This window comes from Lampetra fluviatilis, chromosome 43 (assembly GCF_964198595.1).
Source record: "Lampetra fluviatilis chromosome 43, kcLamFluv1.1, whole genome shotgun sequence".
Taxonomy (NCBI): Eukaryota; Metazoa; Chordata; class Hyperoartia; order Petromyzontiformes; family Petromyzontidae; genus Lampetra; species Lampetra fluviatilis.
This window is the reverse complement of record NC_136317.1, coordinates 3663890-3689285: the sequence shown is the minus strand read 5'-3', so window position 1 is coordinate 3689285 and position 25396 is coordinate 3663890. Positions and strand designations below refer to the sequence as shown.

Sequence of the window (25396 nt, the reverse complement as noted above, 5' to 3'; positions counted from 1 at the left end):
AAAGTTCGCTCCCGGGCATTAACATTTAACAATAACATGCTGAGTTTATGCCTAAGTAGTAGTGGCAGTACCTGTATTTAGGGTGGAGCTGTGAAGCAATGATTGGCACACCGCCCAATGAACCTATCCACAGGCCTTCTATTTGTGGCCCAGGCAAACATCAGTTGTGATTGACATCTGAGCCGGTGTTGCGCAAACCTCCCTGGAAATTACATATTCCGATGGCAAGATCGATATGGCACGGGCAGGCCTTCATCCAGCAGTGGATTGACAAGCGGGCTGTGACTTACTTATTCATCTTCTTGGTTCTTTCGGTAAAGTCACGTAGAATGAAAATAATAAAATAATAAAACATAATAAAATAATTCTCACGACGTTTCGGCCACAACGCAAGCAGCCGTCCTCAGGTGAAGAACAGGTCTGTCGGAAAGACAGCGTCTGAATTCAGACGCTGTCTTTCCGACAGACCTGGTCTTCGTTGTTCTGCGTTGTGGCCGAAACGTCGTGAGAATTGTATTTTATTATGTTTTATTATTTTTATTTTTTTATTTCCATTCTACGTGACTTTACCGAAAGAACCAAGAAGATGAATCCCTGCAGTCACGAAAGCTTTCAATCGAAATTTACTTATTATGATTATTCATATTCATGATTAGCCACTCGATATTTGAGAACCACGAGGCTATTTTTCCGACGGGACATCGGGTTTAAACATTGAGAATAGAACAGCAACACGAGTAGAATGCCAGTCATATATATATCCAGGAAAACCCCACTCCAGGCTATTTCTGAGCCAAGTATATTTGGTCATAAATCAACGAGACGTTACGCAATCGCCTACCCGTGCCACCTGGGCGCTTGCTCAAGGTCTCCCGTCGTACCCCTCTGCTCGTCACTCCGCCGACCACAGCAAACAGCCGCTCCCTACGGGCACACCTGTGACGGTTCCACCTGAAGACGGAAGCTTGTGTTGCCTCCGAAACGTCGTGATTTGTATTTTATTTTTATTTTACTTTTATTTATTTAACTTTTTTTTACCTACGTGACTTTACCGGAAAAAACCTAAGAATACACCACCGACAATCTACCATGCCCCGGGCTGAGTGGCGTTTCTCCATAGCTGCACCACGCACAGAGGCAGCGGCAGCAGCAGCATCACCATCAAGGCACCGTCCTACACCTTCAAGCAGCGGCTCAAGGCTCTCACCTGGTCCAGGCTCCCATCTGGTCTAGGCTCTCACCTGTCCACATCTCACCTGTACAGAATCTCACGTGTTCAGGCTCTCACCTGTTCAGGCTCTCACCTGGTCCAGGCTCCCATCTGGTCTAGCCTCTCACCTGTCCAGATCTCACCTGTTCAGGCTATCATCTGTTCAGGCTCTCAGCTGGTTCAGGCTCTCACCTGATCCAGGCTTTTACCCATCGAGGCTCTCACCTGGTTTAGACTCTAACCCGTCACGGCTCTCACCTGCCCAGGCTCACACCTGCCCAGGCTCTCACCTGCCCAGGTTGGTGCACGAGGAACTTTGAGCTCTGGCTCCGCGCCTCCGGAGTTCCCCATCGAACACCGCGCCAGATTCGCAAAATATTTCCGCGTTACAAATTGTGTTTATCGCGTCGATGATGATTATCGCCAACAGTGGTGAGGGTTCGCACGTGGGAGGAGATTGGCGTGTCCGGTAAAGAACCGACAAAGTTACAAGGGAACAACGCCCAAATTGTCCTCAATGGCTACGATTCAATTCTCAAACATTCAATGTGAACGCAGACTCGGCCCGTTGCCGTGCTGCCGCCATATGGTGGGCACCTCACCGCCTGTCGCTCGCAACCTGTAGCACCTGGCAAGCACTGGCGGTCACCCATCCAAGCACTCGCCTGGCTCAGCCCTGCTTAGCTCCCGGGAACCAACACGATCGAAGGCATTCAAAGTGCGGGCGGGGGGGGGGGGGGTAAATGAGGGAGGGGGCTAAATGGGGGGAGGGGCTAAATGGGGGGTAAACGGGGGAGGGGGTAAATGGGGGGTAAATGGGGAGGAGCTAAATGGGGGGAGGGGGTAAATGGGGGGTAAATGGGGAGGGGCTAAATGGGGGGAGGGGGTAAATGGGGGGTAAATGGGGAGGAGCTAAATGGGGGGAGGGGGTAAATGGGGGGTAAATGGGGGAGGGAGCTAATTTGGGGGGCTAAATGGGGGGTAAACGGGGGAGGGGGTAAATGGCGGGGGGGGGGGGGTAAACGCGGGGGGGGGGGGGGGGTAAGGGAGGGGTTGGGGGCTGTTCGGTCGTAAAAGCGCACGTACAGTATGAAATAAAACAAACTAAATACGAGGCAACGTATAAAGCGAGCGCAACGACTCCCCTAACTTACAACGATACGGACAGACACGTCGCATGTTTCTACAAACATCGACGGCGATCAGGGGACAAAACTCCCGACAGCGTCCCTCCCACCCCCCCCCGGGTGACCTGGTCCTGGGAACGGGGCGACCTACCGCTCACCGTTCCACTCACCGGACCCCCCATCACCGCTTACGAGTCACCCACTTGCCTGAGCCTCACCACTCTCCTCACCTGGCCCTCACCGCCAGCCATCAACTCGTTTGTTTATCCTCGAGGAATCCGATGTGCTATAAAGCTCCCTCCCTCCCCACAAATGTCCGGTCGGAGCCTGGTCAGAACGTTGCCACAACAAACAGTACAAAAACAACGATAGGTGTGTAAGGTATCGGCAAGATAAACAAAGAACTTTAAGTGTATTCAGATAAAACAGTTTTATCTCACCAAGTAAAGCCCCCACTGAGGTATTGACTGATCTTTCAGAAGCAACCTGGCCACAAGTGATAGCTACTGACCCTCACCACCCCCCCTCACCTGAACACTCACCACTCACCCACTTGCCTAACCCTCACCACTCACCTCACCCTTACCACTCACCACTCACCCACTTGCCTAACCCTCACCACTCACCTCACCCTCACCACTCACCTGCCCCTCACCTCACCCTCACCACCCCCCCTCACCTGAACACTCACCACTCACCTAACCCTCACCACTCACCTCACCCTCACCACTCACCTGCCCCTCACCTCACCCTCACCACCCCCCTCACCTGAACACTCACCACTCACCCACTTGCCTAACCCTCACCACTCACCACTCACCCACTTGCCTAACCCTCACCACTCACCTCACCCTCACCACTCACCTGCCCCTCACCTCACCCTCACCACCCCCCTCACCTGAACACTCACCACTCACCTAACCCTCACCACTCACCTCACCCTCACCACTCACCTGCCCCTCACCTCACCCTCACCACCCCCTTCACCTGAACACTCACCACTCACCCACTCGCCTCACCCTCACCACTCACCTCACCCTCACCACTCACCACTCACCCACTCACCTCACCACTCAACTTCACTGAACCTCACCACTCACCTGACCCTCACCACTCACCTGACACTCACTGCTCACCTGACACTCACCATTGTGAAGCCGATGCTGTAATGAGACCCAAAGGCTGTTTCCACCCCATACGCCTTCTCTCCCTCCCAAATGACACATGGCCTATCCGTTGTACGATTTTGATACGGGATATATATTTAAAATGTTAGAGCAGATACAGCGGGCACGGTCGGCTCAAAGGCTGAATTATACATCCCCATTCATTATCTTTCAAATGCCATTAAACACATTCCCTTTCGTTGAGTCGTTTCGGATGATTTGCCCGGACAGAGAGACACGCGTGCTCCTGGATCTGTCATTGTATAAACACAGACTTGTACCGTGCATATAAATATACATACATAAGTTGTAGGTTTTAAATGTTTGTCGATGCGAGCGTTGTTTTTGCGACTCATCACCACCCAAGGTGGTTTATCTAGGTGAGATATTTCAATAAGACGGCATACTCACATTCGCTGTTTGCGTATAGCCCCTGTTTTATTTTAAAGTCGGCTCCGGTTCAAGTAGTCCATGAACATCTTAGAGTGGCACAACTAATCAAAATGCATTTTGACTGCTTGTGTTGTGGTTATTGCAAACATGATGCCTTGTATAAAGGTGTCAGTTTTGTACCAGTTGAAAGGGTTAAAACCTACTACTATATTTTGCCACTGGTAAAGGAGATGTCTCATAGTGTAAATGCTTACCCCGAGCTCTCAATACTCTGATAGTGCGCTGTTTTTGAGTTGTACGCCTTTTGGCGTCATCTGGTCCAACACCAATGGAGACTAGGCTCTAAGAAAAGCGGTCTCGGGTGTGGACCAATCAACTTCAAGGACAGTGCATATCATTACCATTATCAGAGTTGTTTCTTTTTGTTTGCATTTTGACTGCTTGTGTTGTGGTTATTGCAAACATGATGCCTTGTATAAAGGTGTCAGTTTTGTACCAGTTCAAAGGGTAAAAACCTACTACTATATTTTGCCACTGGTAAAGGAGATGTCTCATAGTGGCACAACTAACTCGAGCCGTTCCAATTTCTTCACGTGGCCATCACAGTACCAGTGAATGATGGGAGTGGAGTCATCAAGCAATGCACTCGTAATATTTGGCCGTATAATTATATAGGGTCGGGTACGTGGAACGTTCCAATACCTTTGGGCGGTACCAAGTCCCACTCCTGCCCTAAAAGTCCACATTGTTCGGTGCGCGCGTGTCGGACATCTGCGGTGATGTGGTTGTCGAAAATAATGATGATGGCTCGTGATTTTCCCTTCGAGTGCCGCTCATTGCATCGACCCAGGAAGAACGATGGTCGGCAGCTTTGTTAAATATGAAAAATGTGTGGCCGTTGAATGTGAGTAGTGAATTTTAGGTCCCGACTTTCGGTGAGTGCACGATGAAGTTTCTGCTACTCAGAGAATTACATTGGAGGATCTAATTGTTCAATTTTGTCGTGGGACTTCGTTTATTCAACTGTCCTGCCACCGCAGTCACACGTGCATCCAGTACGTGTGGAGATGTACCGGTGAGCTGAAACAACAACTTCCTCGCCGGTGAACGAGATAAAACGGTGACAACTTAATCGGTCAGTGAGATAATACAATAACGGCTTCGCTGGTGAGTGACCTGAAACAATAATGACTTCACCGGTGCGCTCAAACAATAACGACTGGAGCTTCGTGACACGCTTCTACACCTCGTGACAATTTCATTTGTTTGGCCGCGTCGGGTGGTGGAGGGCTCTTGACACAAATTCGTCAGGATGATCATGCGGCCTAACGCGCGAATCAATTATGAATCGTGATATCGCCTGCGACCTGCCACGCGTTACGTATTGTGCTGCGTCACTTGGCTTTGTTGATGTAATTCTTTGAATAGCCGGATAAACTGTTGCGTCGTCTGACCGTGAAGGATGGCGACAGCTTTGGGGAGGCCCTCATCCAGCAGTGGACACAACACGGCCTGTAATGTGTACTTAGTCCTGCACTTGGTGGTGCAAAGGGGGGTTCACGAACCCATCCGTGCGGACTTTTGAGCGTAGCCACATCATATGCCCGTAAGGGTCTCGTCCAGGCACTCCGGTTTCCCTTTCGGCAAAACCAAACAAATATGATCCTTAAATAAAGGCACTGGTCAAAAATTCACCTCCGAAAAAACAAAAGACCCTTGAGACTCGGAGAGGCTTTGCTCACTGTACTGTGAAAATGTCTCACCGTGCACTGTACGCAACTTTGGCTCTCCCTCGCAAAGGGGCGCTCACACACAGGGCCATAAATAAAATCTATTGATCTATCGATCGATCGGGGTGAGATCACCCGTTGCTCATACCTCACCCCCCCTCCACCCCACCCACAGTCGCGAGGCCGCCACAATTTCCCAAGCATCAGGCGCGTCGCACGGCGCGCCAGGTACGTACGTACGTACCTGCCTACCTACGTTGAACTTCTTTCGCACCACGTGGGTGGCTCTAGGAGAGCACCGGCCGTATACGGGTGCTGGGCGCGGTTGGACCCGGTCATCCCCCACCATCGTTCCGCACCGTCCGGTCGGTTGAGACCGCGGTTTGGGTGTCCGTGACTCGGGAAACAGGGCACCCCGAAGTCATGGCCAAACCGCTGATAACATTCAGTGTCCCGGGCATTACCATCGATTGATGGCGAGCGTTACTCGGTGCAGGGTGGGCTATTTACCCAGGCCACACACAAAGACAAATATCCCCCGCCGAGCCTCGACAGACTGTTTGGGCAAGTGTTGTTAAGTGAAGCACCTATGAAGACCGGCACGGTACACAAGAGGGTGGGTGGCCAGCACCACGCCCAACTGTTTTTGTCTCCCCATTGGCGATGTTTACACACCGCAGCGGGTACTCATTTGAGACTGATTCGACCTAGGGGAGGCCCAGGACCGGTTCAGATGATCGTCATTGGCGTCGGTGGCCATGGGCAGGAATTGAACTCGGGTGGCCGAGTTCGGAGCCGCATCGCGCTAACCGCTGCACCACCGCTCCCTTTACCCAGGCCACACACACGCGCGCGCATGCACATGGCCCACTCCCAGCTTGAACCCGATTGTATATGCGCGTATAAGAAAAAAAATACTTGCGTGCGTAATAAGGCTAAAGGGCTTTCGTGGAGTTGCCCGGGTTTTCGGAGTGCCCGATCGTTAGGGCTGCGGGAGGCAAAGGTGGCTTGGGTGTGGCGCTGGTCATGCCGCTTACTCAGGTGCCGTGTCGGCCCTTGATAGGCGCTCGCTAATGACAAATTGTTTTATGTCCGTGCGGCTAAATGGAATGAGGCTGTCGTCACACGCACATTTTTCTTTGGTATGCGGACGTACGTCGACTTTTTATAGACGGAGCCCATCTCGGCCCTTCTGGTGTGGATAAAATAACCAGTACCAGTTTGTGGATACTCAACAGCAGGTCGTGGAATGGAAAGGCTGGCCATCGCCATGGGAATGTGGAATTTCCAACACTGACTCGGGGGCCATCAATGGAGCCGAGGGCTTCCCCATCACTCATCTGAGAAGGAGGGAAAATAACTTAGTCCAAAGTCATCGCAGACCAGTAATACACGAACGAACGCATCTTTTGAAACCGCGATTCAACTCAAAAACGCCTCCCAACCTGCTCAAACGAGAATTAGCCCAGCGCCCACCCCCCACCCCTTCCGTCGGCGTGCCTGTGCCTGGCACGGCGGAAATTCCACGTTGGCGTGGCAGACGCCAGTCCATCCACGAGGCGACCGCCGTTGCCCACCGGCGCGTCCCAGTAAATCGCCTGCTGCGGACGGACGAACGACAGACACGCCGCGACAGACCTACCCCGAACGCGCGCGCATCAGAGGTCGCAAACGGGTTTTGATTCCTTACCCGTACCCGTACCCGGCCGCACCAGGGTCGCAAATGGGTACCCGCACCCGTACCCGGCCGGGTACGGGTTTCCGTTCCCTACCCGTACCCGTACCCTAACCGAAATGAGTGACAAACGGTGACTCACCAGTGACTCACGGCCTACCCGTACCCGTACCCGGCCGCACCAGGGTCGCAAACGGCTACCCGTACCCGGCTGGGTACGGGTAGCCGGGTATCGGGTAGGGTACGGGTATCGGGTACCCGGTTGCGACCTCTGGCGCGCATCTAAAAAAGCCGGACGCAGTGCCTACGCCACCGCTCCGCCGCGTGTTCCATTAACGCTCAAGAGCGGAGTGAGGGACACAAATCATGCGTGGATTATCAGTAGGGCAACGGCGCTGTGGGCTGCCCGCACACCGCTGTGTAAACATCGCCGCATTAAAGGGTGAAATCGTCGCTGCGTTGCTGAGTGCTCTGCATTGGTCACCCAGTGTTTGAGATTCCAGGAGAGTTGGGGTGGCTAACCATGGCGTTGCTAATATAATTATCACAATATCATTGCGTTTTCAAGCGTGTGTTACCTACACGTCGTTCGTACAGCCCCTTTCATGTAAATCCACTGCCGGTTGAAGGCCTCTCGACGCTAGTCAGTGCGGGTTTGCAAAGGCGGGGAGCATATTAGTACAGCACAACAATTTATTTTTCAGCACTGCCTCGCTGCAGCCCGCAACGTAACTCCGAGATCTGATGAGGAAATCAGACTGTTGATTTGCCCACAAACTGGTGCTCATTTTGTGGATTGCGGGTGAGATGATGGGCTGAGACAACGCCCAAAACCAGGATTTGAATTCGCATACTTCTGGCTGCACCACAACAACCACGGAACTTACATTTGGCTCTTTTCTTAAGACATCAATATTCATCGTAGGAGGTTTTGGGTGAGATCGCGTAAATATAAATGTGTCGTTAAACCCGCCACCACCCGACACACAGCCAATTATGAAGGTTTGTCACGAAAACAAAACATCGTCCATTCGTTACGAGTTCAGCACACTGATGTGTTGGAGATTAAACCCACGACGTTTAGCATTCGAGTACCGTGAAGTTTCACCGGCAATTACAATCAGCATCATCAGGCGACAGCCAGAACTGTGGAGAAATCCTCCTGCTTCGGAATTAAATCAATATTGTGGCTCTGTGAGAGATCAAGATCGTCGAGTGCATTGCTGGTTTGTGCGCGCGTGCCTCGATGGTTAATGTGGAGGCTTCGTTTTTTGACATCGAGCTTAAGGAGCCATTCGCTGACCCACCGGGGGGGGGGGGGGGGGGTGGGGGGGGGCGGTGAACTGCTCGAAAAGAGACGTCACCGTCTCAAGACGACGATGCCGATCGTAACCATCGTACCCGCGATCGATTTATTGAGATGCGCCCCGCCGTTCCTGCTTAGAGCGGTGAAGCGAAGGCGGTTGCGAGGATGAGCTGCGCGCGGCCAACGAAATCCGTGACAGCTTACGACGACGACGATGACAACGACAAGAAATGCCCCGAAAAAAATTCAAGGTTGTTGTTTTTTTTGTTGTTGTTAAAGGTCCGTGCGTGACCCGAAGCTGCATTGCAATCGAGGAACGTCAGCGTGGCAGATTCACGGCCAGAAACGGATTTTTCTCTTCGGCCGTGATTTATTCCGGGCGAAGTTCCAGAGGCCACCCGCCGAGGGATGACGCCAAATCCCAACCCGGCGAATGCCACGTTCTTATCCCACAAACAGCCTCTTTCGTGTCACTCCACTGCTGGATGAGCACCGGCCCCCCCACGTTAATCACGACGAGTGCGGTCAACGCATTTTGCGCGTGTCCAGCCGTGCTCGCCTCGGTAACCTGCACATGTGCGGGGTTATTTGACCATACTTCACCACGGTGGTCAGTTCGGTTTGCTGGCCAGCACAATCGTGGGCGCATGGTATAGTAAGGAGGTAAAGGCGCAGCCCTGCAATTGCTCGCTCGCGCCACCGTTGGCGGAAGGGCCTCCACTCGCGTATGTGGCCAGACGTCTTGGAAGAGATGAGAGAGTACCCACACTGCACCGCACCGCACGCGACCTGCCGATGGACCGCGAAAGTAGAGGGGGAGGGGATTTAAGAAACGTGCCCTGTGCTCCGATCGCCATGTCAAGAGGTCAAACCCGATGACCTTTGACTTGCAAATCCAGCGTGCCAACGATGAGACCACGGCAGCAACCTTATAACACCGTCCAGCATAACAGTAGGTTTTTACGAGCTGCCCGCAGTGTAGTGGGACACACGTGATGGTACTGCCCAAGAGGTGCTATGGTTGGACCAGCTAAAAGTTATGCTTACAGGTGTAGTGGGTTCGAATTAGGTGCACACACACGCAGCTTGGAGGCAACACTATTTATTAAACGGTAAGTAACATAACGCTGTACATGAGGTGGTGACCACCTTCCTCAACTCACTAACACTCTGAAACGCGACACAGACTGGACCAGGCAGGCAACGGCCTGCCTGGCCCAGGACGACGACCCATGATGTCTTCACTTTGGAGTACAGTACAACAGCCTTGCTCTGCGTTCACACCACGCTTATATCTGGTTTGGCGTGGCTGGCTCTCTTCAGGCCACGCCTCCCTTCCCAGGCCACGCCTCCCTTCCCAGGACATGCCTCACTTCCCCCCACCTCTGGGAAGGTCCGGATCCCTCCACCACGTGACCCCCCAGGCACCCCCTTGGGGCCCCCAGCCTTTGTACAGGCCGACACAGTAGTGACCATTCTATGTCACTACACAGGAAAGACTAACACCCACGATCGAACCCTAAAACTAAACGTCAAAAACCTTACTAAAAACGATTAAACTATGAAACTATTGTTATTTTACCGGGTAATGCCCCACTAAGCTATGCAGCTCTTTGTCAGAAGCCACCTGGCCACAAATGATAGCCCAACGAAGTGGCTTGTCATCATGTGGAAAATGTTATAGCAGCCAAATACTCTGAACGCGTGATGTCGATTCTAAATGTGGAGCGAAAAACCAGATGACGAGGGAAAAATCCACGCAACCACGGAGAGAGATAGAGACACGCACAATCCAAATATACGGGTGTCAGGGTTGGGATCGAACCCACGACCTCCTGCACACCAGGCGAGGTAGTTAACATCTCCTAGCAACCGTGATGATGATGATGAGAGAGAGACACGCAGACTCCAAATATACAGCAACAGGCGTCAGGGTTGGGATCGAACCCACGACCTCCTGCACACCAGGCGAGGTAGTTAACATCTCCTAGCCACCGTGATGATGATGAGAGAGAGAGACACGCAGACTCCAAATATACAGCAGGCATCAGGTTCGGGATCGAACCCACGACCTCCTGTGCACCAGGCGAGGTAGTTAACATCTCCTAGCCACCGTGGTGATGATGAGAGAGAGAGACACGCAGACTCCAAATATACAGCAGGCATCAGGATCGGGATCGAACCCACGACCTCCTGTACACCAGGCGAGGTAGTTAACATCTCCTAGCCACCGTGGTGATGATGAGAGAGAGAGACACGCAGACTCCAAATATACAGCAGGCATCAGGATCGGGATCGAACCCACGACCTCCTGTACACCAGGCGAGGTAGTTAACATCTCCTAGCCACCGTGGTGATGATGAGAGAGAGAGACACGCAGACTCCAAATATACAGCAGGCATCAGGATCGGGATCGAACCCACGACCTCCTGTGCACCAGGCGAGGTAGTTAACATCTCCTAGCCACCGTGGTGATGATGAGAGAGAGAGACACGCAGACTCCAAATATACAGCAGGCATCAGGATCGGGATCGAACCCACGACCTCCTGTACACCAGGCGAGGTAGTTAACATCTCCTAGCCACCGTGGTGATGATGAGAGAGAGAGACACGCAGACTCCAAATATACGGGTGTCAGGGTCGGGATCGAACCCACGACCTCCTGTACACCAGGCGAGGTAGTTAACATCTCCTAGCCACCACTGGCTGCAGGTTCATGTCGTCTCTGGCCAACGGTGACTGAAGCGCGTTACCACACCTCGTCATAGCATTTGACTAATCGTGTTTGATGACGATTGTCGTCTCACCTTCCGTGCGTAGCCCTTCGAGTGAAATAGTGCACCGCGTATTGTACGCCAGTGTCAGCGATTTTTCTAAACGTGAATTTATACCGACTTTGCTTCCTCGAGCGCCGAATGGTTTCGACCGCCCCCCTCAAATATAAATCATCATCATCATCACCACAAAGCAACACACCGATTTACCTAAAATATATAATGCATCTATAAAAATCTGTAATGATTAATTACGCTCGCGCTAAAATCGGTTGGTGGAGCGGTTGCGCAGTGGTTTGCATTTCTCGTGCCACGAATCCATTCCAGCAACCTGAGTTCGATTTCCCAGCGACAGGTATTCATCAGCGGCGAGTGATACCTGGTGTACGGTGTTTTTTTCTGCAACATTTTGCTGTCTTTTCTTGGATTTTCTGTTTGCACTCAGTCACATATTCACTTTAAGATGTGTTCTTGTTCATGTTTTTGTTTGTTGCGGTTGCACCCGATTCAAGAGCCGAATGGCTCACAGGGCGATACCTAATAAATGAACTTTAACTTGATACCCGAGCCGGATCTAGGTGCCCAACTTGCCTCCGCCAATCCCACCCTGATCAGCGTGGTGAAGAATGGTCCAACCAGGCCTCCCATAGCCAAAACGGCACAGGGAGAGGCATTCATCCAGCATTGCAGGGCGCCGCGGTGGCGAGATGTTAACTACCTCGCCTGGTATACAGGAGGTCGTGGCTTCGATCCCGACCCTGACGGCTGCTGCTGTATATTTGGAGTTTGCGTGTCTCTCTCTCTCTCTCCCTGTGGTTGCGTAGATTTTTCTCCGGGTCCTCCGGTTTTTCCCTCTACATTTATAATTAACATCACGTGTTTATGGAATTTGGCTGCTATACATGTCCACGTGATAAGCCACTTCGTTGAGCTATCATTTGTGGCCAGGTCGCTTCTGAAAAAGAAATTAATATCTCAGTGGACCTTACCTGGTAAGAAAAAAAATAGTTTACCGAAAGACCCAAGGAATATAGTTCCTTATGCTTTGCACTACTATCGTGTTTTTTGTATTGTTTGCTGTTGTAACATTCTCACCCGCGCCTACTGGACATCTGTGAAAGAGAGCTTTCTAGCTCATCAGATTTCTCCAGGATTAATACACACTCATTCTGACTACACGCACTCTACGTTAGAAAAAAAAAACGTGGAAAACCACGTGAATAAGTACAAAATCTAATATTGCCACTGTTATTTTTAACACGCTGCATATGTTGACACGTGTGTGAACAATGCACACATCCCTTACGGAGTCAAATCGGACGTCAACCAGGGCTTTGTAGCTGCCCAAACGTCGTCGTTTAGACCGCCGACTGACGCGACGCGTCCACGAGTTGATGTCACCGCAGCGGTCTTTTTTGCACGCGCGCGCATCCACAAATCGTGCCCAGAGCAAATTCGATTCGCGTGCGAGCACGCGTCCCCAAGGTGCGTTACGATGACCACCTTCTCCACCATCAACACCTTCGACACCTTGACCACCTTCGCCGGTGCAGGTGGCCAGGAAGAACGGTCAAACAAAGCCCTGCGACTGACCAGACGGTGGGAAGACCTTCATCCCCGTTCAGCGGCGGGTTGAGAAAAGGCCGACAATAATTTCGAACGTCCAGGCTTATCGCGATACGCACGTCGTCGCTGCTGCTGCTGCTGTCTTCGCTACTACGAGCACGTTTGAGCGTGACGTACTGCATTCTTTTTTTTTTACTCGTCGTATATCGTTCAAAGGACGCGTGTCCCACGATGTGCTTTGGAGATTGTGCATTGAGATGTGTCGGGAATTTCACGTGATAAAGACGATGATGACGACAACAACAACAACAACAACCATCATTTACAGCCCTTTGATGGATGAAGACCTGCCCACGTGGTGTCGATCGTGGAGACTGTTTGACCATACTTCACCGTGCTGGTCAGAGTACAGCTTGGCAAGGCAGGTGTCCAGCTATCACTGGCCACCGATATTAGCCGTGGCCGGGACACAAGCACAGATCTCCCCACTGAGCCACAGCTCCACCATAATAACAGCGGTATTGCCATGACCACATCGACTAGCACGGTTGGCAATGTATGGTGCGAAAGAAAGTTCAACATAGTGCATTACGCGGTTCGATCGACGTGCGTTGCCGGGAGCTCCCTCTCACTGTGAATCGTGGGCGTATGATGGCTTTTAAAGTTATATGTTTTAAAGTTGTATGTTTTAAAGTTGTATGTTTTGACATACATCCCACTGGGATTTTTGCACACAGCGTTGGTGTACGGTGTTTTTTTCTGCAATATTTTGCTGTCTTTTCTTGGATTTTCTGTTTGCATTCAGTCACATATTCACTTTAAGATGTTTTTTTGTTCATGGTTTTGTTTTTTGTTTGTTGCGGTTGCACCCGATTCAAGAGCCGAATGGCTCACAGGGCTATACCTAATAAATTAACTTGAACTTGACAGATGATGATGATGTGTTTCACCACGACAATTGAGGATAGCGCAGAGTGCAACTCTGGTCACCAGTCTTAAAGCACGCACCACAGAGTGACGCCACCACCTTACTTCCATCATTCGCCGTCAGAATTTCAGATGATAACTTCAGAATATTTTTAGGCCATCGTACTGGCTCACCCACAGCACTCGGCACGAACGGGAAAACATTGATGATCAAACTTTCGTGACTCGGGAATTATTCGTTGGTTCTTCCGGTAAAGTCATGCAGAAAGAAATTCAATTAAAATAAAATACGACGTTTCGATTGCAACACATGCAACCACCATCAGGTACAAATGAATGAGAAAACAAACATAGTGACCTTGTAAATATAGTGTAATACAACACAGAGAGTCGGCCAACAAAACAGTCAACACCCCACCTGGTTGATTACGTTCTTCCGAAGATTGATGATCAATTACATCCCCACCGTACGGAGGAAGAAACGGCTATTTAAATATATGTGTCTCTAACTCTCTAAGTCTAGGAATCTCAACGCGTCTGTATCTCAAACCATGGACCACATAGTAACACCATTGCCCGCTTCAAACGTTTAAGTCCATGGTCTCCACGTGGATCCCAACGATATCTCAAATCATCATCATCATCATTAACTCCGCCCTCCATGCAAAAGAAGAAGATGATCATCATGCTGATCAGCGCACGTTGATTAAGTGGGTTGGAAGCCAGGACTAATTCAGATGTATCACTCGCCGCTGATAATAAGCAACTTCGCTAAGCTATCGCTTGTGGCTGCGTTGCTTCTGAAAAAGAAACTAAAAGCTCCGTGAGCTTTACCTGGTAAGATAAAACAATCGTTTAGTTATAGTAATAGGTTTTTACCCTTTAAACTTGTACAAAAACTGACACCTTTATACAAGGGATCATGTTTGCAATAACAACAACACAAGCAGTGTGGACCAATCAACTTCAAGGACAGTGCATACCATTATAATTATCATAGTTGTTTCTTTTTGTTTGCATTTTGACTGCTTGTGTTGTTGTTGTTATTGCAAACATGATCCCTTGTATAAAGGTGTCAGTTTCTGTACCAGTTTAAAGGGTAAAAACCTATTACTATATTTTGCCACTGGAAAAGGAGGTCTCATAGTAGAATAGTTTAGTTTTATGTTTTAAGTGATTTGTTTACCTTTCCTATACTTTGAACTCCTATCGTGTTTGTGTCTTGTTCGTTGTAACGTGAAAAAGAGCATTAAAGCTCCTCAGATTCCTCCTGCAGTAAATATGTTGATTCTGAACAAAATATGACCCAAGCGTTGGCATTTTTAGTCGATGCTTCAACATCAATCCATACCGATCAACCCCTTATCCGTGCCTAACTTCTTCTTGGTTCTTTCGGTAAAGTCACGTAGAAGAGAAATAATAACAAAATAAAAATAAAACATAATAAAATACAATTCTCACGACGTTTCGGCCAGACCTGTTCCTTCACCTGAGGACGGCTGATTGCGTTGTTATGTTTTATTAATATTAGTTATTATTTTATTATTTCCCTTCTACGTGACTTTTACCGAAAGAACCAAGAAGATGAATCCCTGCAGTCACGAAAGCTTTAAATCGAAATTCGTGCCTAACTTATTAAAGACCAATTCAGAACTTACTGGTCAGCCCGTGCCTTTATAAATCTCAACGTTCATCCCACAAAGTCCCATCACAAGAGAGAAACACAAACAAACAGACACAAATTTAACTATACTCTTTGATTCTTTCGGTAAAGTCACGTAGGTATAAAATAAAATAAATCACGACGTTTCTGGCGCAACACAAGCGTCCGTCACCAGGTGGGAGAGCTGACGGAAGCTTGTGTTGCGCCCGAAACGTCGTCATTTATTTTTTGATTTTAAGCTTTCGTGACTGCAGGGATTCATATTCTTGGTTCTTTCGGTAAAGTCACGTAGAAGGGAAATAATAAAATAATAAAAATATAAAAGAATAAAAAAAATCACGACGTTTCGACTGCAACACAAGCAATCATCATCAGGTGTAAAATCCACAGCAAGAAAATTTGAAATGTTCTTGCTGTGGATTTCAAATTTTCTTGCTGTGGATTTCACACCTGATGATGATTGCTTGTGTTGCAGTCGAAACGTCGTGAGAATTTTTTATTGTTTTATATTTTTATTATTTTATTATTTCCCTTCTACGTGACTTTACCGAAAGAACCAAGAATATGAATCCCTGCAGTCACGAAAACTTAAAATAAAAAAATTATACTACTGAATTTTTTGTTGTTGCCCTATTGAAACGGTTGTACGCCGTACGAACCTAAAAACTCAATTCCCCTGTATGAGAATAGGGGGGGTTAAACCGTATGGGGTTGACAAATATGGGGTTAAATTTTTATTTAAACTTTCGTGACTGCAGGGATTCATCTTCTTGGTTCTTTCGGTAAAGTCACGTAGAAGGGAAATAATAAAATAATAAAACATAATAAAATACAATTCTCACGACGTTTCGGCCACAACGCAAGCAGCCGTCCTCAGGTGAAGAACAGGGCTGTCGGAAAGACAGCGTATTTTTAAATCCTTGATATTAAGTTCACTTGCTTGCTTAGGACCGTGCAAATCTTTCGGTCGTTTTTTAACCCACTTCCCGTGATCCAATCGAGCTGACATTTTGCACACAGACTCGTTGTGCGTGACAATTAATGTTCGTGAAATTTTTTTCCAAAATTTTACACTTTTTAGGACAAAAATATTATATTTAATTACCAATTGCTTAATGCTGCCATGCAATCATCTGACCCATAGGTGGCAGCCATCTCAAGCCGGAGGACGAGAGGACTCTAGTCGCCACGCACATAAAGGATTTATAGTGAAAAACTTTGTTTTTACGGGTTATACTTGTTATTATTGTATTATTTCCCTTCTACGTGACTTTACCGAAAGAACCAAGAAGACAAATATGGAGTTGACAGGTAATTGTCACTGCACAGCGAGACACACACAAATCCGTGGTTGCAACACCGGTGATGGGACGTCTACTTACCATGCTCAGAGCGCCGTCAGAGTTCGGACACCACTGGGAGAAGCTCTTCAGGTGGATCTGGGGAAGGTTTGCATCGCGTTCGTCCGCAGTGGAAGCGTCGACCGGGCGAGGTCGTTGATCTTGACTCGGATTTTGCTTCTTCGTCCGTCACTTTTTTTGGTGAGAAGAAGAAAAAAAAGCAGACAGCGAAAGGGGTGAGCGTGGGGTGGGGGTGTGTCCCTTTAGATGGCGAGAGAGAGACACTGAGAGATACAGAGAGAGACGAGACAGAGAGAGACACTGAGAGACACAGAGACTGAGAGACAGAGAGAGACAGAGAGAGACACTGAGAGACAGAGAGACGAGACTGAGAGACAGAGAGAGAGAGAGACACACACTGGGAGACTAGACAGAGAGAGACTGAGAGACAGAGAGACGCAAAGAGACAGAGAGAGACAGAGAGAGAGACAGAGAGAGACACTGAGAGACTGAGAGAGACAGAGAGACGAGACAGAGAGAGACTGAGAGAAAGAGACAGACAGAGAGACTGAGAGACGAGATAGAGACACAGTGAGAGACGAGACAGACGGAGACACAGAGACAGAGAGATAGACTGAGAGACAGAGAGAGACAGAGAGAGACACAGAGAGAGACACAGAGACAGAGAGAGACTGAGAGACGAGACAGAGACACAGTGAGAGACAGAGAGAGACGAGACAGACGGAGACACAGAGACAGCTTTCTCGACGGATACCCGGGGGCACAGGAAGAACGTCCGGCCCCAGGCAGTGAGACAGCAAACGGAGCGAGTCGCGAGCAACACGCCGCGAAAGTCGCCGGCAACACGACACGAAAGTCGCGAGCAACACGATGCGAAAGTCGCGAGAAACACGCCACGAAAGTCGCGAGAAACACGATGCGAAAGTCGCGAGCAACACGATGCGAAAGTCGCGAGCAACACGCCACGAAAGTCGCCGGCAACACGACGCGAAAGTCGCGAGCAACACGACGCGAAAGTCGCGAGAAACACGCCACGAAAGTCGCGAGCAACACGATGCGAAAGTCGCGAGCAACACGATGCGAAAGTCGCGAGCAACACGCCACGAAAGTCGCGAGAAACACGCCACGAAAGTCGCGAGCAACACGATGCGAAAGTCGCGAGCAACACGATGTGAAAGTCGCGAGCAACACGCCACGAAAGTCGCCGGCAACACGACGCGAAAGTCGCGAGAAACACGCCACGAAAGTCGCGAGAAACACGCCACGAAAGTCGCGAGCAACACGATGCGAAAGTCGCGAGCAACACGATGCGAAAGTCGCGAGCAACACGCCACGAAAGTCGCCGGCAACACGACACGAAAGTCGCGAGCAACACGACACGAAAGTTTCCAGCAACACGACGCGACAGTAGCGAGAAACACGCCACGAAAGTCGCGAGAAACACGATGCGAAAGTCGCGAGCAACACGTTGCGAAAGTCGCGAGCAACACGCCACGAAAGTCGCCGGCAACACGACACGAAAGTCGCGAGCAACACGACACGAAAGTTTCCAGCAACACGACGCGACAGTAGCGAGAAACACGCCACGAAAGTCGCGAGAAACACGATGCGAAAGTCGCGAGCAACACGATGCGAAAGTCGCGAGCAACACGCCACGAAAGTCGCCGGCAACACGACACGAAAGTCGCGAGCAACACGACACGAAAGTTTCCGGCAACACGACGCGACAGTAGCGAGAAACACGCCACGAAAGTCGCGAGAAACACGATGCGAAAGTCGCGAGCAACACGATGCGAAAGTCGCGAGCAACACGCCACGAAAGTCGCCGGCAACACGACACGAAAGTCGCGAGCAACACGACACGAAAGTTTCCGGCAACACGACGCGACAGTAGCGAGAAACACGCCACGAAAGTCGCGAGAAACACGATGCGAAAGTCGCGAGCAACACGATGCGAAAGTCGCGAGCAACACGCCACGAAAGTCGCCGGCAACACGACACGAAAGTCGCGAGCAACACGACACGAAAGTTTCCGGCAACACGACGCGACAGTAGCGAGAAACACGCCACGAAAGTCGCGAGAAACACGATGCGAAAGTCGCGAGCAACACGACGCGACAGTAGCGAGCAACACGACGCGAAAGTCGCGAGAAACACGCCACGAAAGTCGCCGGCAACACGACGCGACAGTCGCTAGCAACACGACGCCACGACCTCGTGCTGGACTTGACAAGACTGTTGGGGCAAGCGCTGTTAGCGAGCAGCACCTCTATGGGCAACACGCCGCGCCCGGCCGCCTTTGTCTCCCCAGTGGCGATGTTTATACATCGCACTAGGTAATCATTTGAGGCTGAGTCGACCTAGGGGAGGCCCAGGACCGGTTCAGATAATTGTCACCCGCGCTTACCGTGAGCGGGAATCGAACCCGGCTCGCCAGGTTCGTAGCGCAGCGTAGTGCTAACCGCTGCCCCACCGCTCCCCACACACACACAGACCCACACAGACCCACAGACACACACACACAGACCCACAGACAGACACACAGACACACACACAGACCCACAGACAGACACACACAGACCCACAGACAGACACACACACAGACAGATACACAGACAAGACCCACACACACAGACAGACACACACACACACAGACACACACACAGACAAGACACACAGCCAAAGAGAGACACACGCAAAGTCACAAAGAAACCAGAAGAGAAGACGCGTGAAGGGACGGATGGAGGGGGGAGGGGTAAAAGATTCGACTGAGAAAGTTCACAGAGACGCACGGAGAGCGATACGTGCGAAGGGAAGAAACCTTGACCACCGTCGCCACGCCAGCGATCGAACCAAAGTGAATCGAACACCGTCACCTACCAAATACATCTCGGGGAGGGGAGGTGGAAGTACATTCATCATCCTCAAGAGTCCAGCCTCGTACTGCGGGGAAAGGGGAGAGGCCGCCCGCTGGGTTGTTCTCAGGGTGCGGGGGTGGGCAGGGCCGGGTCGTTTGTTAGGCAGGGCCGTGTTTGGGTCACTGGTTGGGCCAGGATTTTTTGGAATTTCCAGGCATCTCTATAGGATCGGGTTGGGCCAGGATTTTTTGGAATTTCCAGGCACTTCTATAGGGTCACTGGTTGGGTCAGGATTTTTGGGAATTTCCAGGCATCCCTATAGGGTCGGGTTGGGTGGGTGAGCGTTAGCGAGGTCATCGCAAGAATGTTTGGCCGGTGGGGGAAATACCCGTGTCAACGAAATGAATAACGATTAGCAGAAAAAAAGTTTAAACTTGTGGAATGCACTAAAAAAAAACCTCGCCAGGAGTATGCGGCTGTGGTCACCTAGATCAGAGCGTAACGACAACGCCAACGCTGACGGACGCAATTCCCCGATCCACAAATACCAAGGAGACATCATCGCTGTGATTCCATTCCGCCGCTAATGAAGCGGTGATCTGGGCTTGAACCACCTGAATGTGAAATTGTAGTTGTTGCATTATTTACATCAGCAGCCGTACGAAAGATAGAAGAATAACAACGCCTTGCTAGTTTAACACGTAGGCTTTCGTGACCAATATTCATAATCAAGGTTTTTGGGTTTAGATTGCGTCAGTATAAATGTGTCGTAACCCTCCATCAGCTGACAGAACCAGTAAGGTTTGTCACGTAAACAAAACGTGGCAATTAGTTACTACTTCAGCCCACCGGTGTGTTGCAGAGTAAACACACGACATTTACCATTTGAGAACTTAAGTAGTCATTCATTCTGATTGAAAGCTTTCGTGACTGCAGAGATTCATATTCTTAGTTCTTTCGGTAAAGTCACGTAGAGGAGAAATAATAAAAAGATAAAACAATAAAAAAATTTGTATAAAACAATAAAAATTTTTTATTGTTTAATATTTGTATTATTTTATTATTTCCCTTCTACGTGGCTTTACCGAAAGAACCAAGAAATAGTAATTAATTGCCAAGTTTTGTTTTATATGACATCTTACTGGCTGTGTCAGGTGGTGGAGGGTTACGATACATTTATATTTAGGCGATCTAACCCAATAACCTTTATTATGAATGCCTTGCTAATGTATGACAAACCACCTATCTCAATTGCCCCACTGACCCGAGTTTAAATTCCCGATCAAAAAATGGTTTGAACCGGTCCTGGGCCTCCCCTAGGTAGACTCGGTCACAAATGAGTACTTGGGATACAAAGGCAACCGGGGCGTGGTGGTGCTGGCAACTCCACTCTCCCTCGTGTGCCACAGTGCCGGCCTTCGTAGGTGCTGCTCGCTAACAGCACTTGCCCCAACGCTCTGGTGAAATTATACTGGTAGGAACCTCCTGGTTACACCAGCCCACAGGGGATTATTGTGTCCGTCCGTCGTGCAGGGAGGGGCTGGGTGGGGAGGGGCTGGGTGGGGAGGGAGGGGCTGGGTGGGGAGGGGCTGGGTGGGGAGGGGCTGGGTGGGGAGGGGCTGGGTGGGGAGGGGCTGGGTGGGGAGGGTGGGGCTGGGTGGTGGGTGGGAGGGGTGGGGCTGAGTGGGGAGGGGAGGGGCTGGTCACCCCATGGTGCCCTTATAAAACTCAACGTTTAACCTACTCACGCCGGCTTGTGCCCGCCCTCACAGTCGGGCATATTTGCGGAATACACCACGCCGCCGTTGACCCTGGCCATTGACCGAGCAACCCAACGTTCCTACCAGCTCCCTCCGCAGGAATGTGTTATACAGGGGGGTCGGGGATCTTTGTCTTATGACTTGCTTACTTGTCCTACCTTACACTTTTACACTTCATCATTATCACCACCACTAACATAGCCACGAGCTATCCACGTTGTCATCAGCCGTGATTTAAAGGGCGCAGGAATGCATTGCTGAGTGCACCGAGCCTCGAGACTCGCACTAAAAAACGTCACCAATGAGTCGGCAATATTCGAAAACATAATTTGCATCTAAATATTTTTTTTTCGTAATGCGTTCTCGTTGAATGGGGGTTGTCTGTTACGCAACAGTCACCGTTTGGTTGACATCAAATGCAAATTTATCAGGAAACGTTGAGGAATTCGATGAGTTATGCAGCTATTTTCGATACAGACGTCTAGTCAGGGGTGGAGTCAGCGAGTTACAATACAAAAAAAATGGTCATCAGAAAATATTACAAAAATAGTATTCTAATCAGGCCCGCCCCATGGTGTAAAGTGGAGTTCACAACTCGTATTATCCACACGGTCTCTCTGCGCTCCCTATTTATAGAGCAGTGTTATGAAGGGCAATGGCACGACACTTTTTAAACGGTTTAATTCTTGTAAATCACGGCACGATGTATTTCACGACCACTGCAAAGTCAAGTTTAATGGTCGGCATACACACAGGTAGCATTAATCCGGGCGGCCGCTGGAATTCGAACCGCGAATCTGTCTACAACAGACACCTTTACCGCTGGTCCTTGTGCTGAAATTAAACGCGAGGTTTCTATCAGGGATGGCAACAAGAAGAGTCGTGGCTCAGGATCACGATTCTATTTCAAGAATCGATTACAGTATGACTTTTATATATATAAAAATAGGAAGAAAAAACCCCTTGGGAAATGTAGCGGCCTCTAGTGGCCGGAGGAAAATCACATGACCCCTATTAATCATACACCATAAACGAATCTTTAAAAAAAACACGTACGGTTCTTTAACATAATTTAAATTACATAATAGGGTTTTCCCCTTTTTTTCTGGCAACAAAACTGAAACTTTTTTTTACAAGAATTCATGTCTGCATTAACCACAATACTTGCAGTCAAAATGCACAAAAAACCACTATGATAATATATACATTGTCCTTGAAACTGATTGGTCCACACCAAGGGACGGCTTTCTTTTGAGCCTCGACCCAATTGGTGCTCGACCAGAGGACGCCAAAAGGCGTCCACAGCTCAAAGACAATGCTGCACTATCACAGTAATGAGGGCTCGGGGTGAGCATCTACATCATTAGACCTCCTTTGCCAGTACCAAAATATAATAGGATAATTTAAATTGATAAAGCACCCACGAACAATCGTTCACAGGGCACGAAATTCGATGCATGCACACCATGAACTTGTGAATAAATATCAATCCGTGCATCGTTACATGGGATGTCACCCACCACCACTCCCCCACGGCCAGGTTAAGGTTCTTGTAGGCCCTAGGCAAAGTTCAAAGTTCATGTATTAGGTATAGCCCTGTGAGCCATTCGGCTCTTGAATCGGGTGCAACCGCAACAAACAGACAACAAAAACATGAACAAGAAAACATCTTAAAGTGACTATGTGCAAACAGAAAATCCAAGAAAAGACAGCAAAATATTGCAGAAAAATCACCGTACACCAACCCTGTGCAAATATCCCAGTGGGATGCAAGTCAAACAACAACAACTACAAGACAACTTAGATTAAGGCCATCAGTCTAACTCTGTACTACAACAAACAAACATGGCCAAACCAAAAAACGTTTCGAAAATCACCAAAATAAAGCCATAAAAGCAATGAAACAGTGGTCATAGGAACTGTGACCGAATTTTCACAATAAACGATGTAAACAACATGTACTACCAAACTCTGCAGCCATAGCTGGCTGCATGAGTCACTCCACAACAGCAGGAGCATCAGTCGGAGTATCAACATTTTTCAATGCACCTTTAAGATCAGCACACTAAATCAAAACACAGATCATACTTTGCAGCGATCATCCGGAGCGAAACATTGTATTTTAGGCCAATAAATTGCAGTGGCAGCTATGGGTGTACAACTCCTCTAGAGCAGTTTTGAGTGAAGATCTCATAGGTAGTGACTCAAGTTGCAGTTTATTGGCAATATCATTCCAGACCCTGGGGGCATCAATAGCAAAGGCCCTTCCTCCAGTATTTGTACGGCAATAGGGAATGTGAAGCGGTAAATGAGCGAAGACCTTAGGTAAAATTTGTTCTTTGAAACAGAGATGAGATCCAGCAGGTAATCTGCGGATTTTTTTGTAAGTACATCGTGAATAAATAAGATCTGATGCACAAGCCGTCAAACATTGAGAGATGTTAAGTTTGACCCAATGTAGAGATAGGCACTTCTGTGTCGTCCGGCCTACAGTGATTACCTTCTACAGGTGGCATTGCTGCTGCCCCCCCCATGTTGTCACCCTTGCACTGCTGTCCGTTGAGAATGAGATTGTGCGAAAGACACCATTTGAAGGTGTTATTGCTAATTTTGCAATGAAAAAAAGTTCAAGCTATGGCAGTGACAGAGATGAGGATGCTGCGGTGGATGTTGGGCTCAACAAGGAAGGACAGCGTGAGAAATGAAGAAGTGAGAGAAATACTCAAGGCGGTATAAATCACACAGAGAGAGAAGGCTCTGGTGTGGTTCGGTCATATTGAGAGACGACAGGAAAACCATGTGGGTCAGAAAGTGGCAAGTGATGCAAGCGGACGGAAATAGATCAAGAGGAATGCAGAAGAAGAGGTGGTGGTGGCGATGTGGTCCGATCAGACCCTGGTGGCCCGAGGAGCGGAAAGAGAGATGACGCAGGACAGGGCAGCGTGGAAGAGGTTGGCAAGGACAGCGGACATCCCCACATGAGTGGGACAAAGGCGTGGAAAAAGAATATTTGGCTGCTATACATTTCCCCATGATAAGCCACTTCGTTGAGCTGTCATTTGTGAGAGCCAGGTCGCTTCTGAAAAAGTAATATTTAAAAAAACTTTTTTTAAAACACGCTTTAATGAAATGTACCCTACTAGTATTGGAAGAACTCCACCACTCCAGGAAGTGGCCCCAAAGCTTGCCATAACGTAAGGGACCGTGGTGGACAATTAGACCCAAGCCGAAACATAACATATAAACAAGATTGTTTAAAAATATTAGTTTTTATTTTTCATGATAGAATATAGTATTGTCATCAGTATGACAAGTATACCAAGTTTTGCAGTCAGTACCACATTGGGAAGTGGGTTAAAATTGAGTTACAAGATTTGAAGATACGACAACAGACATTGAGTTAATAGAAAGTGTGTAAAAAAAAAGCTACATAGCTCAGTGGGGTCTTAGACCTGGTAAAATAACAAGTTTCGTAGTTGTTTACATGACCCAGTGGTCGCGAGTTTGCCAAGGTGAGCAGTTCGGTCCTGGAAGGCCGCCCTGGTGAATAGCAGAACGGGTGTATCGACTATAAAATACTACACAGTCTGCTTCACACAGTGGATGTTAACGATCCGGTGGCGTCATTAGAAAGAAAATCAGAATCAGAATATTGATTCATACTGGAGGAATCCGATGAGCTATAAATCCAGTAGCGGCAATCAATAGATAAACACGATAGGAGTGCAAGGTGTAGGAATGGTAAACAAATCACTTTAAAAAAATACAACTAAAACTAAACATTTAAAAAACGAAATCTTACCATTTAAAGCCCACTGAGGTATTAATAAAAATAAAATTTCAGAAGCGATTTGGCCACAAATGATAGCTCAACAAAGTG

The 25396-nt window shown here is 49.0% G+C and overlaps 1 long non-coding RNA gene across 1 annotated transcript in view; it reads right to left on the bottom strand.

The window, feature by feature from the left end:
* LOC144947027 (uncharacterized) overlaps window positions 1–25396 on the bottom strand; it is a 93966-nt gene that overhangs the window by 5669 nt on the left and 62901 nt on the right. Inside the window, exon 2 of the long non-coding RNA XR_013639962.1 lies at window positions 16920–17069. This is a non-coding gene — a long non-coding RNA (uncharacterized LOC144947027). The remainder of the gene's footprint in view (window positions 1–16919; window positions 17070–25396) is intronic.